Raw genomic sequence first — 15,292 nt, 5'->3', positions numbered from 1 at the left:
AATATGAGAACTATTTGTCTCCTACTACAAACATTTCTATTCAGCTGAAGAGGTAGAAAATGATGCTATGTTGCAGTACTTAAATAAGATTACAGTGCCTACATTAACAGAAGATCAAGTGCAAGCACTTAATGTGTCTTTCACACTCATTGAGATCTATTCTCACATTAAACAAGGCACCTGGTCTAGATGGGTTAGCGGGAGAATTCTATGAAATCCTGCTTGACAACATTTGTCTTCCCTTGGGGAGAATGTATGATCACTTATTGCAAAAGGGGGAGTTGCCCAGGGAGACAAACAGGACGACTTTAGTTGTTCTACCAAAACTGGGTAGAAATGCAAAGTTGACAGGTTCATACAGGCCGATTTCTTTACTTAATTCTGATGTTAAGTTATTGGCAAAAATACTAACGGATAGAATGTCTAAATTTCTCCCCTTATTAATTTTCCCAGAACAAGTAGACTTTATAAAAGGGAGATACGCTGTGACTAACGTGCATAAAGTGCTTGCTTCTATAGCCCACTCCGTACAGTTTGAGTTAAATACTTTGCTTATCAGTTTTGATGCTGAGAAAGCCTTTGATAGAGTCAATTGGAATTATTTGTTTGCTATCTTGGGGAAATATGGGTTTCAAGGTCGATTTTTGGACTATATCCGTATTCTGTATAAAAACCCTAGTGCATGTATCCTGGTCAATGGAGTTCTTTCAGAAGCTTTTTCTTTACAGTGGGGTACTCGTCAAGGCTGTCCACTCTCCCCACTTCTGTGTTATCTTTAGACCCACTTATACATACTGTACTTCTCCATGAAAACATCCCTGGTGTTGCTATTAAGAACCACACTTTCAAAGTCGTGGCCTTTGCGGACAATCTACTTTTCCTCCTTGTGGATCCACAAACTCATCTCTCTATTTTGTTACAGACGATTTCATAGTATGGTACCACAGCTGGTTTGAAACTAAATTTGGATAAGTCCGAAGTTATAGCTATTGGTCGCTGGAGCATGCAGGACTGGGTAGGCACTTTCCCTTTAAAATGGACAGAATGCAAACTAAAGTATCTAGGTATTTGGATCCCGGCGGATCTTTCCTCCCTGTATGCTATTGTCCCTATTTTACTACAGGCCACTATGGCAAATCTGCGAAAATGGATTCCATTAACTCTCTCTCTCTTGGGAGATGAATTTTACTTTTAATTCTTACTGGAAAAGATATATATAGACTGCATAGGGTACTCCCTCAATATTTGTGGCAAGGAAAAAAGCCGAGGATACCACTAACCCAATTGATGAATACTAGTAAACAGGGCGGGATGGACTTACCTGATATTTGATTATATAATTATGGAGCTCATCTTCAACATATAGGGGACAGGCTTATGGCCACGTCTTTTTACTGTGATAATGCTTATGAAGCATCTATTACTTTTTCCTTACAATTTTGTTTTATTCTACATGCTAAAGAATCACAGATTTCTTCATATTTAAAGACTCATATCCTTCTAGCACATGCCAGGAGAGTGTGGTGCTAGATTACATCTAAAATGGGGCTAACATATACAGTTTCTCCTTTTTACCTATTCTTGGGAACTTGGCCTTTTAATCGTAGCTGGAGAGTAGGGTTTTTGCCACCTAGTCACACAAAGGGGTTTTTCTTTTGTCTCATGCTATGGATGACTGGGTACAAATGCTCTCTTTCGAGTCTACATGAGAAAAATTTCCTGAGCTCAATGGGGCGGATTTTCAGAGCCCTGCTCGCGTAAATCCGCCCAAAACCGGGCGTAAATCCGCCCAAAACCGGGCGGATTTACGCGAGCAGGGCCCTGCGCGCCGGGAAGCCTATTTTACATAGGCCTCCCGGCGCGCGCAGAGCCCCGGGACTCGCGTAAGTCCCGGGGTTCTCGGAGGGGGGCGTGTCGGGGGGCGGGCCCGGTCGTCGCGGCGTTTCGGGGGCGTGTCGGCAGCGTTTTGGGGGCGGGTACGGGGGCGTGGCTACGGCCCGGGGGCGTGGCCGCGCCCTCCGTACCCGCCCCCAGGTCGCGGCCCGGCGCGCAGGAGGCCCGCTGGCGCGCGGGGATTTACGCCTCCCTCCGGGAGGCGTAAATCCCCCGACAAAGGTAAGGGGGGGGTTTTAGACAGGGCCGGGCGGGTGGGTTAGGTAGGGGAAGGGAGGGTAAGGTGAGGGGAGGGCAAAGGAAAGTTCCCTCCGAGGCCGCTCCGATTTCGGAGCGGCCTTGGAGGGAACGGGGGAGGCAGCGCGGCTCGGCGCACGCAGGCTATACAAAATCGATAGCCTTGCGCGCGCCGATCCAGGATTTTAGTGGATACGCGCGGCTCCGCGCGTATCTACTAAAATCCAGCGTACTTTTGCTTGAGTCTGATGCGCAAGCAAAAGTAGGCTGATCGCGCTTCTTTTAAAATCTACCCCACTATGTCACCATTTAATTTTTTACAATTGTGACATTATGTGAAGTCTTTAGACATGAATGCTCTTGCAGCTAAAGGATAGGAGGTGTTTCAAGACTGGTTTGACTTAAACGACCCATTCAAACATTTGCTATCTTCTTTCCATAAATCTTTGAAACCTCTCTTTTGGTGCCATCTCTCTAGAACCTGTATGGGCCAAATGGACCCAAGAACTACATGCCCCTATTTCTTTGTCGGACTTTAAGGCTTGCTTTGGGCATCTTTCTAGGGTCATGCAAAATGCACAGCTGCGTGAAATTCAATTTAAAATACTGTCTAGAGCATACATATCCCAACGGCAAGCTTTTCTCATGAAGTTAACAGATTCTGATTTATGTAATAAATGTATGGTTGCTGTGGGTACATTGGGTCATTCTTTTTTGTATTGTTCTATTGTCCAAGTTTTCTGGAAACAGGTATTTGACTATATAGATGCTGTTTTGTCTGTATATTTACCTTTTTCTGTATACCTTGCTGTATTTAGGATTTTTCTGTTAGCGAGAGTCTACAATGATGAACAAAGGGTATGGGTGTCTAAGGTCTTGCTGGTTGCACATTCTACTATTTTGCACTTTTGGAGACGAGATGTGGATCCTTCCTTTGCCTTATAGAGAAATGCTATCCATCGCCTATTAATTATGGTATTGATGGTGGGTAAAAGGAGTCACCTTACTAAGAAATGGAGAATTTTGAATATATGGCTTCCTTATCTGGACACTCTACCTACATGGGCTAAAAGCTTGCTTCTGATCACCTATTGATGGACCTTTGCTGGTTGATTTTGGACTCACATCTGTGGGTTTTGGGGGGTGTAGGCATTGGGAAGGGTTTTACTGCTCATTTCATGCTATTTTTGTTCCTGATATATTATGCTCCTGTTGTGTTCAGAGTCTTTACAACTTGCTCTATAGGAGTACCTTGTATATTGATTCTTTGTTAATGATAATACTACTACTAATAAAAAGATTTAAACATAAAACCAAAAGAAAATAAAGCAAAAAAATCTGAAACACCACCTCTCCCTTCCCCCACCAGCAACAATGAAACAAAACAAAAAGAAAAATTAACTTTGTAAACCCCCAGATACTGTACAATACGATCCTATTACATTCTAGAAATTACTACATAACAAAGGCACAAATACAGCAGATGCCATCTCTCCTTAAAATTAATGTAGAGATTACTTACCTGATAATCTCGTTTTCCTTAGTGTATGCAGATGGACTCAAAACAAGGGGGTATAGTGTGCTCGTGCTAGCAGTTGGAGACGGATCTGATGTCAGCAAGGGTACATATACCCCCACAGGAAGTGAAGTAATTCAGTAATCTTCCTTGCAAAGCTGTCATAGCTATATGAGTGCTGACTGATCGATTAATTAAACAGGATTACCCTGACCGGTTGATAGTAGCTGGAGACCGCCAGGATTCTCAACCGGAAGGCGTCGACACCCGGCAGGGTGGATGCCCTATGTAGTAAAACATGGCTTACCTTGAGTCTGTGAAGTCCCATAAATATTGGCAGCCGGGCAGGATGCTGAGTTCATCTGCATACACTAAGGAAAACGAGATTATCAGGTAAGTAATCTCTACATTTCCTAGCGTATAGCAGATGGGACTCAAAACAAGTGTGATGTACAAAAGCTACTCCTGGACTGGGCGGGAGGCTGCCCGAGGTCCGTGCAGGATTGCCCTCGCAAATGCGGTGTCCTCCCTGGCCTGGACATCCAGACGGTAGAATCTGGAGAAGGTATGGAGGGAGGACCACGTCGCCGCCTTACAGATCTCAGCAGGCGACAGCATCCGCGTTTCTGCCCAAGAGGCCGCTTGCGCTCTGGTAGAGTGAGCCTTGACCTGTAGAGGCGGTGGTTTACCCGCGTCTACGTAGGCTGCCTTGATAACTTCTTTGACCCAGCGAGGGATAGTTGCCCTTGAGGCCACTTCCCCTTGCTTCTTCCCGCTGTGTAGAACCAACAGATGGTCTGTCTTTCGTATTGCTTCGGACACTTCCAGGTATCTGGACAGTAGCCTGCCTATGTCGAGATGGCGTAGAATTCGACCGTCTTCAGACTTCTTCAAACCTTCTGTGGTAGGTAAAGAGATTGTTTGGTTGAGGTGGAAGTGCGAGACAACTTTGGGTAAGAAGGAAGGAACCGTGCGAAGATGGATGGCATCTGGAGTGATTCGGAGAAACGGATCATGGCAAGACAGTGCTTGTAGTTCGGAGACACGGCGTGCGGAGCAAACAGCCAGCAGGAACACCATCTTCAAGGTTAACAAATGGAGGGACAGGCCTCGAAGTGGACGGAAGGCGTGTCCCGCTAGAAAGTCCAAAACTACGTTGAGGTTCCACAGAGGTATGGGCCACTTCAGTGGCCACTTCAGGAAACGTGAAACGTCCAGGTGTGTGGCGATACTATTGCCGTCACTCCGTGGACCGTAGCAGGAAAGGGCTGCCACTTGGACCTTGATGGAATTGAGGGGCAGACCCTTCTGAAGACCATCTTGCAGGAAGTCCAAAATGATAGGAATCTTAGCGGCATGTGGATTGGTGCTATGAGCTTCGCACCAAGCTTCAAATACTCTCCAGATCCTTATATAAGTTAGCGATGTGGAGAACTTGCGTGCTCTGAGGAGTGTATCTATTACCGGCCCCGAGTATCCTCTTTTCTTCAGTCTAGCCCTCTCAATGGCCAGACCGTAAGAGAGAATTGAGCCGGATCCTTGTGGAGTATGGGACCTTGTCGCAGCAGGTCCCTGTGCGGCGGCAGGGGTAGTGGAGTCCCTGCCAGCAATCTTCTCATGTCTGCGTACCAAGGTCTTCTTGGCCAGTCCGGGGCCACTAGAAGAACCAGGCCTCTGTGCAACTAAATCCTGTGTATAATGGCGCCCAGCAGGGGCCATGGCGGAAAAGCGTACAGCAGAATCCCCTGGGGCCATGGTTGAACCAGTGCATCGATCCCCTGAGACCGAGGATCCCGCCTGCGGCTGAAATATCTGGATACCTGAGCGCTGGACCTGTCCGCTAATAGGTCCATGCCCGGGGTCCCCCACTGATTCACAATCATCTGGAATGCCGTGGGTGACAATTGCCAATCCCCGGGATGTAGACTTTCTCTGCTGAGGAAGTCCACCGTGGTGTTGTCCTTCCTGGCGATGTGGACAGCGGAGATGTCCTGGAGATTTGCTTCTGCCCAAGTCATCAGAGGAGCTATTTCTAGTGATACCTGTTGGCTTCTGGTTCCGCCCTGTCGGTTGATGTATGCCACCGTGGTGGCGTTGTCCGACATCACTCTGACTGCTCTGTGTCGCAGTATGTGAGCAAGTCGCAGGCACGCTAGCCTGACTGCCCGCGCCTCTAGTCGGTTGATGTTCCATCCCGACTCTTCTCAGCTCCATCGCCCTTGGGTGGTGAGTCCTTCGCAATGTGTGCCCCAGCCGCTCAGGCTGGTGTCTGTTGTGAGCAGGGAGGGCAACAAAACAGGATTAGCAGCCAAAGTCCAAAAAATAGGATTTCTTTATTGCAAAGTAACACGAGTGTGTGAAAATGCCCAACTCTGGCCGAGTTCCCTCCTTCCTGAGGGCTGCCGCCACTACTACTATGACCTTGGTAAAGATCCACGGCGCTGTGGCTAACCCGAAGGGTAACGCCCGAAACTGAAAGTGTTGGTCCAAGACTTTGAAACGCAGGTAGCGCTGATGATCCCGATGGATTGGGATATGCAGGTAGGCTTCTGACAGATCTAGGGATGTGAGAAACTCCCCTGGCTGTACTGAATTTTTGACAGATCGCAGGGTTTCCATGCGAAAGCTGGATACCCGTAGGTAGCAGTTGACTGACTTGAGGTCTAGGACGGGTCGGAAAGTGCCCTCCTTCTTGGGCACTATGAAATAAATGGAATAATGCCCAGAATTTATCTCCCCTGCAGGCACTGGAATTATGGCCTTTAGGGAGAGAAGCCTCTGTAAGGTAACATCTAGCGCCGCCCTCTTGAGGGGTGAACAAGGAGATTCCACAAACTTGTCTGGTGGGAGCCGAAGAAAGTCCAGGTAGTAACCTTCTCGGATGATGGTGAGGACCCACTGGTCCGAGGTAATCTCGGCCCACTTGCGGTAAAAGAGGGTCAGCCTGCCCCCTATGGCTGCTACCCCCGGATGGGCTGGCTGATTGTCATTGCGGGGTACGGCCGGGGCCGGAACCCGAGCCGGCTCCCCTCTTACTGTGCTTAGGCCGAAAGGACTGGTTCCTGGCCTGCCACCGAGGTGCCTGGTATCGAGTCCCGTAAGGGTTGAAGCGCTGAGAGGTTCTACCTCTGGGTGGTCTAGAAGACGGGCGCTGCCTTCTCTGTGGTCTGTCTTCTGGTAGACGAGGTAAAGGAGAGGTGCCCCATTTATTGGCCAGCTTCTCCAGGTCGCTGCCGAACAAGAGAGATCCCTCGAAGGGCATTCTCGTGAGACGAGTCTTGGAAGAGGAGTCGGCCGACCAGTTACGTAGCCAGAGTTGCCTCCTGGCTGCCACTGAGGATGACACTCCCTTGGCTGCCGTACGGACAAGGTCGGAGGCTGCGTCAGTAAGGAAAGAGAGAGCTGATTCCATCCCTTCTCCCGGGGCGTTGTTCCGAGCCTGAGATAAGCAGGAACGCGTCACCACCGTGCAAGCAAGTCACAATTCGTAGGGACATGGCTGCCACCTCAAAGGCCTGCTTCAGGATGGCGTCCAAACGCCGGTCATGTGTATCCTTGAGGGCCGTCCCTCCTTCCACCGGGATGGTGGTGCGCTTCACAATTGCGCTGACTATGGCGTCTACCTGAGGGCACGCCAACATGTCCTTAGTTGCCGGGGCTAAGGGGTACATGCCAGCCAAGGCCCGACCCCCCTTGAATGGAGTCTCCGGTGCAGCCCATTCCAGATCAATTAGCTGCTGTGCCACTCGTAGGAGGGGAAAGTGGTGAGAAGTTTGGCGCAGGCCCTCTAACAGGGGGTTCCCTCTAGGTTCCCCTGGGGTGTCATGGCCCGGAAGGGCCAGTTCCGACAGGCATTGCGAGATCAAGTCTGGAAGATCCGCTCTGGTAAAGAAGCGCCGCATGGTCCGATAAGGTTCTACCCCCGAGGGAAGAACGCTCAGCGAGAGTGAAGGAGCTCCAAACTGCTTTGGAGACAGAAATTACTGAATTGCTTCACTTCCTGTGGGGGTATATGTACCCGTGCTGACGTCAGATCCGTCTCCAACTGATAGCTCGAGCACACTATATCCACTTGTTTTGAGTCCATCTGCTACACGCTAGGAAAATAAGTATTAATAGTAGTGTAATCTCCTACGCCTGATATCAAAGGAGCTCTGACTATGACAGAAAAACCTCTGTATTGTTTACTCTGGAGTTTTTACTTCCCAAAATAAAGAATCATATCATTCAGAAAGAAATCAGGCCAGTTTATGTATTTTTTTGTTAACAAAAACTCAACTGTTTCAAAAAATGTTATGGATTACTAAGTGGCAACTGAAAATAGTACTTTGAAATTGACAGCAGAATCAGAGAGATGGCACATTGCAAATGGAGTGGAGGAGTTGCCTAGTGGTTAGAGCAGCGGGTCAAAAGCCAGGATTTGAATCCCATTTCTCCCACTAATGATTCTTGTGACCTTGGGCTAGTCATGTTGCCTTTCATTGCCCCAGGAACCAACTTAGGGTCTAATTTATTGATGCTCTTCTCCCATTCTGTGTCTATGGGAAAAATGCTTAGTAAATCAGGCTCTTAAATTGTAAGCCTTCTGACTTACAAATAAAAATACTGTATCTGAATTATAACTCAAAGTATGTACAGGTTTGGAAAGGCAAGTAATGAAATACAAATTGCAAATTATCCAATTTGTGAGTAGGAAACACTCAGATCCCAAATGACCTTAACTGAAATCCTTCTCCCATCTATTTACTTACTATTACATTTAATGGATGAAGAGGCAAGCAAGGCTCAATATAGCACTGTGCGTGTACTATTCACAGAAGGAATGTTTTCTGGCTATCTTACCACAAATAAGTAAAGGATAAGAAGATGGACAGAAAAAAAAAGCTTTTTGTTTCATGATGTTTTCTCTTTTGAAACATAACTACATATATACAATACATTTCAGCAAACTTTAGCCCCCTCTGGTGGCAAGAGATCAGAGAAAGATGTTACAAGTTTCATTCTCTGGGCTTGGGATGGAAAGTAGTCCAAGGTTTAGTATGTTGAAGAAAACTGTTGTCTTTAAACTATATGAATCAGTTGATTTATTCTCAGCCATACTGGTGTATAACAAATGGATTAGAAGGCTCTGCTGATTGGCTAATCTATCTTCACTGATTATGGCCACTTGGTTTAAACCAGTGGTCCCCAACCTTTTTTGCACCAGGGACCGGCTTCAAGCAAGACCATTTTTCCATGGCCCGGCAGGGCGGGGTGGGGGTGGGGGTTGGATTTTAGTGCACACTTATCATTTAATTATGACATTTATAATGTGAATGTGACTCAACTCATCATAGGTTCTCACATGCATGGCACACTGACCCATGATCGTCACGGGGCTAGATGTAAAAGTACAGTTTGTATCCACGGGAACCCCCCTGACCCACAATAATGGATGTAAAGCAGAATTATGACATTCCCCAACAAACTCACCCTACAAAAAAGATATTCTGGTTCTGGTGTCATCTCAGTAACAGCAACTCAAACTCCTTCTACTTCCAGGCTCAATAGCCCTACTTATGAAAAGACAGCAGTTTACCACCAATGCATGTCCTCTGAGAAAACACAATAAATAAGACCGATACAAACGCTTACATGCTAGCAAAATATCTCATCTCGGTAACAGACACAGAACCGACCTAACATACTCCCAGGATCTGTAGTAATGCACATAAACTAATTCGCACAGTTACACCTGTATTATGGAATACACTCAAACAGGAGCAACCCTATCTATGAAAAGGCAACCCTATCTATGAAAAGGCAATCAAATATTAAATCAGGTCCTAAAAACCAATACACCTCTTATTAGGAAAACAGAACTAGCAAGCAGCTATAGATCCCCACACAGAAATAATTGTAAAACTATACTAATAAGCAGAATAAATGTTTCAAAACAGCTATGAACAGAATAACATCCAACAATTAAAAACTCATAAAAACTATTAAACATTCTGCAAACACCAATAAAATATTTCAAAAAAGCAGACATCACACAATTAAAATGGCAGTCAAGAAAAATAAACTTAAAAAGCCACCTTTACTTACCCCCTCCAGCAGCTCTCCTACTCCCCTTCCCTGCAGGCCGTGGCACTCACCAGAAGCAGCAGTAGAAGCTAAGCTCTATACTTATGGTCCTCTTCCTTAGTGCCCATGTCTCTCACACACACACTATACCAGTCATGCCCCCATGACCAGTTTCTGTCTCTCACACACCAATCATCTCCCAAACAGTCTTTGGCACACACACACCAGTCACCTTCCTGAACAGTTTCTCTCATACCATACACACACACACACAGGCTTCCCACTCCCGTGTTCTACTTACATATATGGGCTTCTCACTCTCATAATCACTTTCTCTGTCTTTCTCTCTCTCACACACACACACACTCACTCACCACTCTCTCACTCCCATGCTTGTTCTCTCCACATGCACAGGCTTCTCATTCCCATAATCACTTTCTCTCTCACACACACACTCACCAGTCTCTCACTCCCATGTTCTCTTTCAGATATACAGGCTTCTCCCTCCCATGATGTGTCTCACACACACCCAAGTTTCTCACTCCCATGCTCACTCTTCACATGCACAGGCTTCTCATTCCCATAATCACTTTATTTCTCTCTCTCTCACACACACACACACACACACACACCAGTCACCTGATCTCGCTCATGCATACATACACACACAGGCTTCCCACTCCCATGTTCTCTTTCAGATATACAGGCTTCTCCCTCCCATGCTGTGTCTCACACACACCCAGGTTTCTCACTCTCTTGCTCACTCTCTTCTCATGCACAGGCTTCTCATTCCCATAATCACTTTCTCTCTGTTACACACACACCAGTCTCTCTCATTTCCATGCTCACTCTCCACGTGCACAGGCTTCTCATTCCCTGAATCACATTCTCTCACATTCACACACACCAGTCTTTTTCTCTCACACACACCGTCACCTTACCAAGCAGTCTCTCTCTCTCATGCATGCACACTCACCCAGGTTTCTCACTCCCATGCTTTCTTTCACCCCCACAACACCAGGCTTCTTACGCCCATGCTTTCCCACATACCCAGACTTCTCACTTCCATGCTTTTTCTCTCTCTCACACACACACATCAGTCACCTCCCTGACTAATGTCTCACACTCTCACATACACATCAGTCATCTCCTTGAGTGGTCACTTTCATTGTCTCTCACATACACACACACATCAGCTCTCTGACCAGTTTCTCTCAATCACACACATGCTCTCACTTACACACAGGCTGGCTGGCTGCTTCTCTCTCTTTCGCTCACTCACTTCCTCTTCTCCCCCCCCCCCCCCCCCCCCCCCCGAGCACAAATGGGAGCTGCAGCAGCTCCTGCAGGCCAAAAAAGAAGAATCCCATTGGCCGCGGGAGGCTCATGCTGCTGTCTCCTTTCTCGATTACCGGCTGCTTCTATTGCTCGGGGACCAACGCTGCAGCCGCCGCTGCTACTTTATCACGCGGCACGGCTCTTTTCTCCTTCCCGCGCACCGCTCCGTGTATCACTTCCTGTTCCGGGTCATGGGAGGGGAGGAGGGGACAGGCGCGGGAAGAAGAAAAGGCCAGCCGCTGGTGCCACAGCGTCTTCTAGCACCGCTGCCGTTCCTACTGGGCTTGAACGTGCTGACAGCCCGGCGGCAACGGCAGCGGGAGAGACCGGGAGCGCGCAACACACCTGCCGGTGCTTGGCGGTGCCGCGGACCGGCAAAAAACTCCCACGGCCCGGTCCCGGTCCGCGGACCAGTGGTTGGGGACCCCTGGTTTAAACAACACCATTATCTGTGGCATTAAGAGAGATCAATGTGTTGCTCAGCAAACATAAAAAAAACTATAACATTTATTCCTATGGCATTCACCATATAGTGTAGAGCAGTGGTTCTCAACAGGTGTGTCGGGACAGACTAGTGGTCTCGAACTCCCTGGAGGTGTATCGCAGAGCCAGCAGAAGACTGATCTTTCCTCATCAGTCTGGGCAGGAGTTGACTGAATTCTCTTTTATTGGGTATGAGAGGAAGCTACTCTTGCTTTCTTCTTCTCTTCCTGGCCAGTGAGAGGTTGTTTCCTCCTTCTTCCCCCAGATCAGAGTGCGGTTATCACCAATTCCTGATCATATGGGCCCGGCAGAACACCAACTTTATCTTCCTCTGCCTGGCAGTGAGGCTGCCGATGTTCTCTTCACCCCATGGTGCCTGGATGTGAAAGCAGGAGCACTAGGAAGAAAGGTGTGTGCTCTATAGATCCGCTGCTGCTGCCTCATCTTCCTCTTCTCGATACTTCTTGCCCTCATCTGCTGCTGATAAAGAGGGAGGGAGACTATGGAATGGACTGAAGTCTTTTCTGCTGGTTGAGAGCCATGAGGAGGGGGAAATGTACTGGGTAGGAAGGCGTGGGAAGATAGGAGTTCAAGTCTGCTGGGCAAGAAGGCATGGGGAGATAGAGAGTCAGGAGTCTGCTAGATAGGAAGGGGTGGGGGAAAAAAGGTTGGGGTTGCAGTGTAGGAAGAGGTTGAGGAGGGAGGGGTTGCGGACTGCTGAGCAGGGAAGAGATTTGGAAGTAGAGAGAAAAGGAAGTGTGGGGCGAGTTGGGGGCGAGGGAAGTGAGGAGTGGGGAATGCTGAGCAGGAAGGGGTAGAAAAGAGGTGGTCAGAGGTAAGCTGGGTAGGGAAGGGGAAAGTGCAGAAAGTTGAGCAGGGGAGAGAGGGAGGATGGGGAAGAGGATATGGGGTGGGAGTGTCGAGAATGTTGGACAGGGATATGAGCATGTGAAGGGATGATTGAGTAGTTGAGAGAAGTGAGGGGTGATGGAGGCATGGAGGGGAGTGACAGAGTCAAGGGTCATACTATGTCAGTTTTGAGAATATGCATTTCTTCTCTCTTTGAACTTTGCTTAGTGAAGGAGGAAATATATTTTTGTTTCTAGTCAGTTTTGATTCCACATTTGTAATTTGTGGTCTTTTTCTCTATATTTGCTGTGTTCTATGTCTTCATGACTGAAATGAGGTAAATTACTAGAGGTTTGTACCAGCCTTATTTGTTGTATTTTTTCATTATAATATTGTGCTAGTGGTAAACTGATGCCTTTTCATGGGTAGGGCTATTGCTGTTTCATTTCTTGGCGTTAGTGCTGCTGAGGTATGGCAGGTTTGATACACATGTACAGTGTGGGGTTTGTTTGTATTATTTTACAATGCACATGGTAGTAGGGGGAGTTTGTGATGCTGTTATTAAGATGACAGCAGAATTAGAATATAAGAACATAAAACATGCCATACAGGGTCAGACCAAGGGTCCATCAAGCCCAGCATCCTGTTTCCAACAGTGGCCAATCCTGGCAAGTACCCAAAAACTAAGTCTATTTCATGTTATCGTTGCTAGTAATAGCAGTGGCTATTTTCTAAGTCAACTTAATTAACTTCTCCTCCAAGAACTTATCCAATCCTTTTTTAAACACAGCTATACTAAGTGAACTAACCACGTCTTCTGGCAACAAATTCCAGAGTTTAATTGTGCGTTGAGTGAAGAAGAACTTTCACCGATTAGTTTTAAATGTGCCACATGCTAACTTCATGGAGTGCTCCCTAGTCTTTCTATTATTTGAAACACTAAATAACCGATTCACATCTACCCGTTCTAGACCTCTCATGATTTTAAACACCTCTATCATATCCCCCCTCAACCGTCTCTTCTCCAAGCTGAAAAGTCCTAACCTCTTTAGTCTTTCCTCATAGGGGAGCTGTTCCATTCCCCTTATCATTTTAGTAGCCCTTCTCTGTACCTTCTCCATCGCAATTATATCTTTTTTGAGATGCAGCGACCAGAATTGTACACAGTATTCAAGGTGCGGTCTCACCAGGAGCGATACAGAGGCATTATGACATTTTCCGTTTTATTCACCATTTCCTTCCTAATAATTCCCAACATTCTGTTTGCTTTTTTGACTGCCGCAGCACACTGAACCGACGATTTCAATGTGTTATCCACTAAGTCCTAGATCTCTTTCTTGGGTGGTAGCTCCTAATATGGAACCTAACATTGTGTAATTATAGCATGGGTTATTTTTCCCTATATGCATCACCTTGCACTTATCCACATTAAATTTCATCTGCCATTTCGATGCCCAATTTTCCAGTCTCACAAGTTCTTCCTGCAATTTATCACAATCTGCTTGTGATTTAACTACTCTGAACAATTTTCTATCATCTGCAAATTTGATTACCTCACTTGTCGTATTTCTTTCCAGATCATTTATAAATATATTGAAAAGTAAGGGTCCCAATACAGATCCCTGAGGCACTCCACTACCCACTCCCTTCCACTGAGAAAATTGTCCATTTAATCCTACTCTCTGTTTCCTGTCTTTTAGCCAGTTTGTAATCCATGAAAGGACATCACCACCTATACCATTTCCTAGAAGCCTCTCATGAGGAACTTTATCAAATGTCTTCTAAAAATCCAAGTGCATTACATCTACCGGTTCACCTTTATCCACATGTTTATTAACTCCTTCAAAAAAGTGAAGATTTGTGAGGCAAGACTTGCTTACGTAAAGCCATGCTGAATTTGTTCCATAAACTATGTCTTTCTATATGTTCTGTGATTTTGATGCTTAGAACACTTTCCACTATTTTTCCTGGCACTGAAGTCAGGCTAACTGGTCTGTAGTTTCCTGGATCACCCCTGGAGCCCTTTTTAAATATTGGGGTTACATTAGCTATCCTCCAGTCTTCAGGTACAATGGATGATTTTAATGATAGGTTTCACATTTTTACTAATAGGTCTGAAATTTCATTTTTTAGTTCCTTCAGAACCCTGGGGGTGTATACCATCTTTTTTGAATGATGAGTTGTACAGGGAAATGTCTTAGTTCTGCTCTGCACCCATTGTTAGGAAGCGCGGGACTCCTGTGGATGCAGAGCATATGCTTATATTTAGTTCCATGATGGTCATATGTTCAGTGTGTCACGCATGTGAGCATTATCTCTCAGGTGGGTCCTGATAGAAAAAAGGTTGAGAACCACTGGTGTAGAGTATTTTAATGCTTTATCTTTCTCAGTACACAGAAGCAATAATTGCTTATTAAGTGATAATCTCTTACTAGTGCCAGCATACTTCTTCCAGGATGGTAACTTTTAAACAGGCACACATGTGTACGTGTTCATCAGCCTGCGCCCAGGGATGCAGCCATTTTATAACATATGCGCTTATATGTGAGTATGTTATAAAATAGCCTGAATGCGTGCATGTGTGCGCAATTTTAAGTGGACACATGCCTATGCGTGCAACTGCCACTTTCACCGCGTGAGGGGATTTTAAGAGACACACATGCTGACACCATTAACAGTTTTTCCAGTTTGCCCAGATAAGGATAGGGCTTCCAAACCCCCCTGGTTTAATAGCCTCCCTTCTCCCCTGTTAGTCCCGACCCTCAAAACCCAGCCGATCTATCTATTAATCTTTATTTTATTACTTACACTTCCTCTATAGAAGAAGTAAAATTACACGGCAGGGGACCCTGGAATGTGACTGCGCACATAAGTATTTACATGCAAATTTGAAATTGAAATCCAGGAACG

The 15,292-nt window shown here is 46.4% G+C and overlaps 1 protein-coding gene across 2 annotated transcripts in view; it reads right to left on the bottom strand.

Annotated features, from left to right (window-relative positions):
* LOC115093993 (sodium/hydrogen exchanger 2-like) overlaps nucleotides 1-15,292 on the bottom strand; it is a 223,841-nt gene that overhangs the window by 47,916 nt on the left and 160,633 nt on the right. The gene's annotated exons all lie outside the window — the stretch shown is intronic.

This window comes from Rhinatrema bivittatum, chromosome 6, assembly GCF_901001135.1.
Source record: "Rhinatrema bivittatum chromosome 6, aRhiBiv1.1, whole genome shotgun sequence".
Classification (NCBI taxonomy): Eukaryota; Metazoa; Chordata; class Amphibia; order Gymnophiona; family Rhinatrematidae; genus Rhinatrema; species Rhinatrema bivittatum.
Note: the sequence above shows the minus strand (reverse complement) of the source record. Positions and strands in the feature narration are given on the sequence as shown.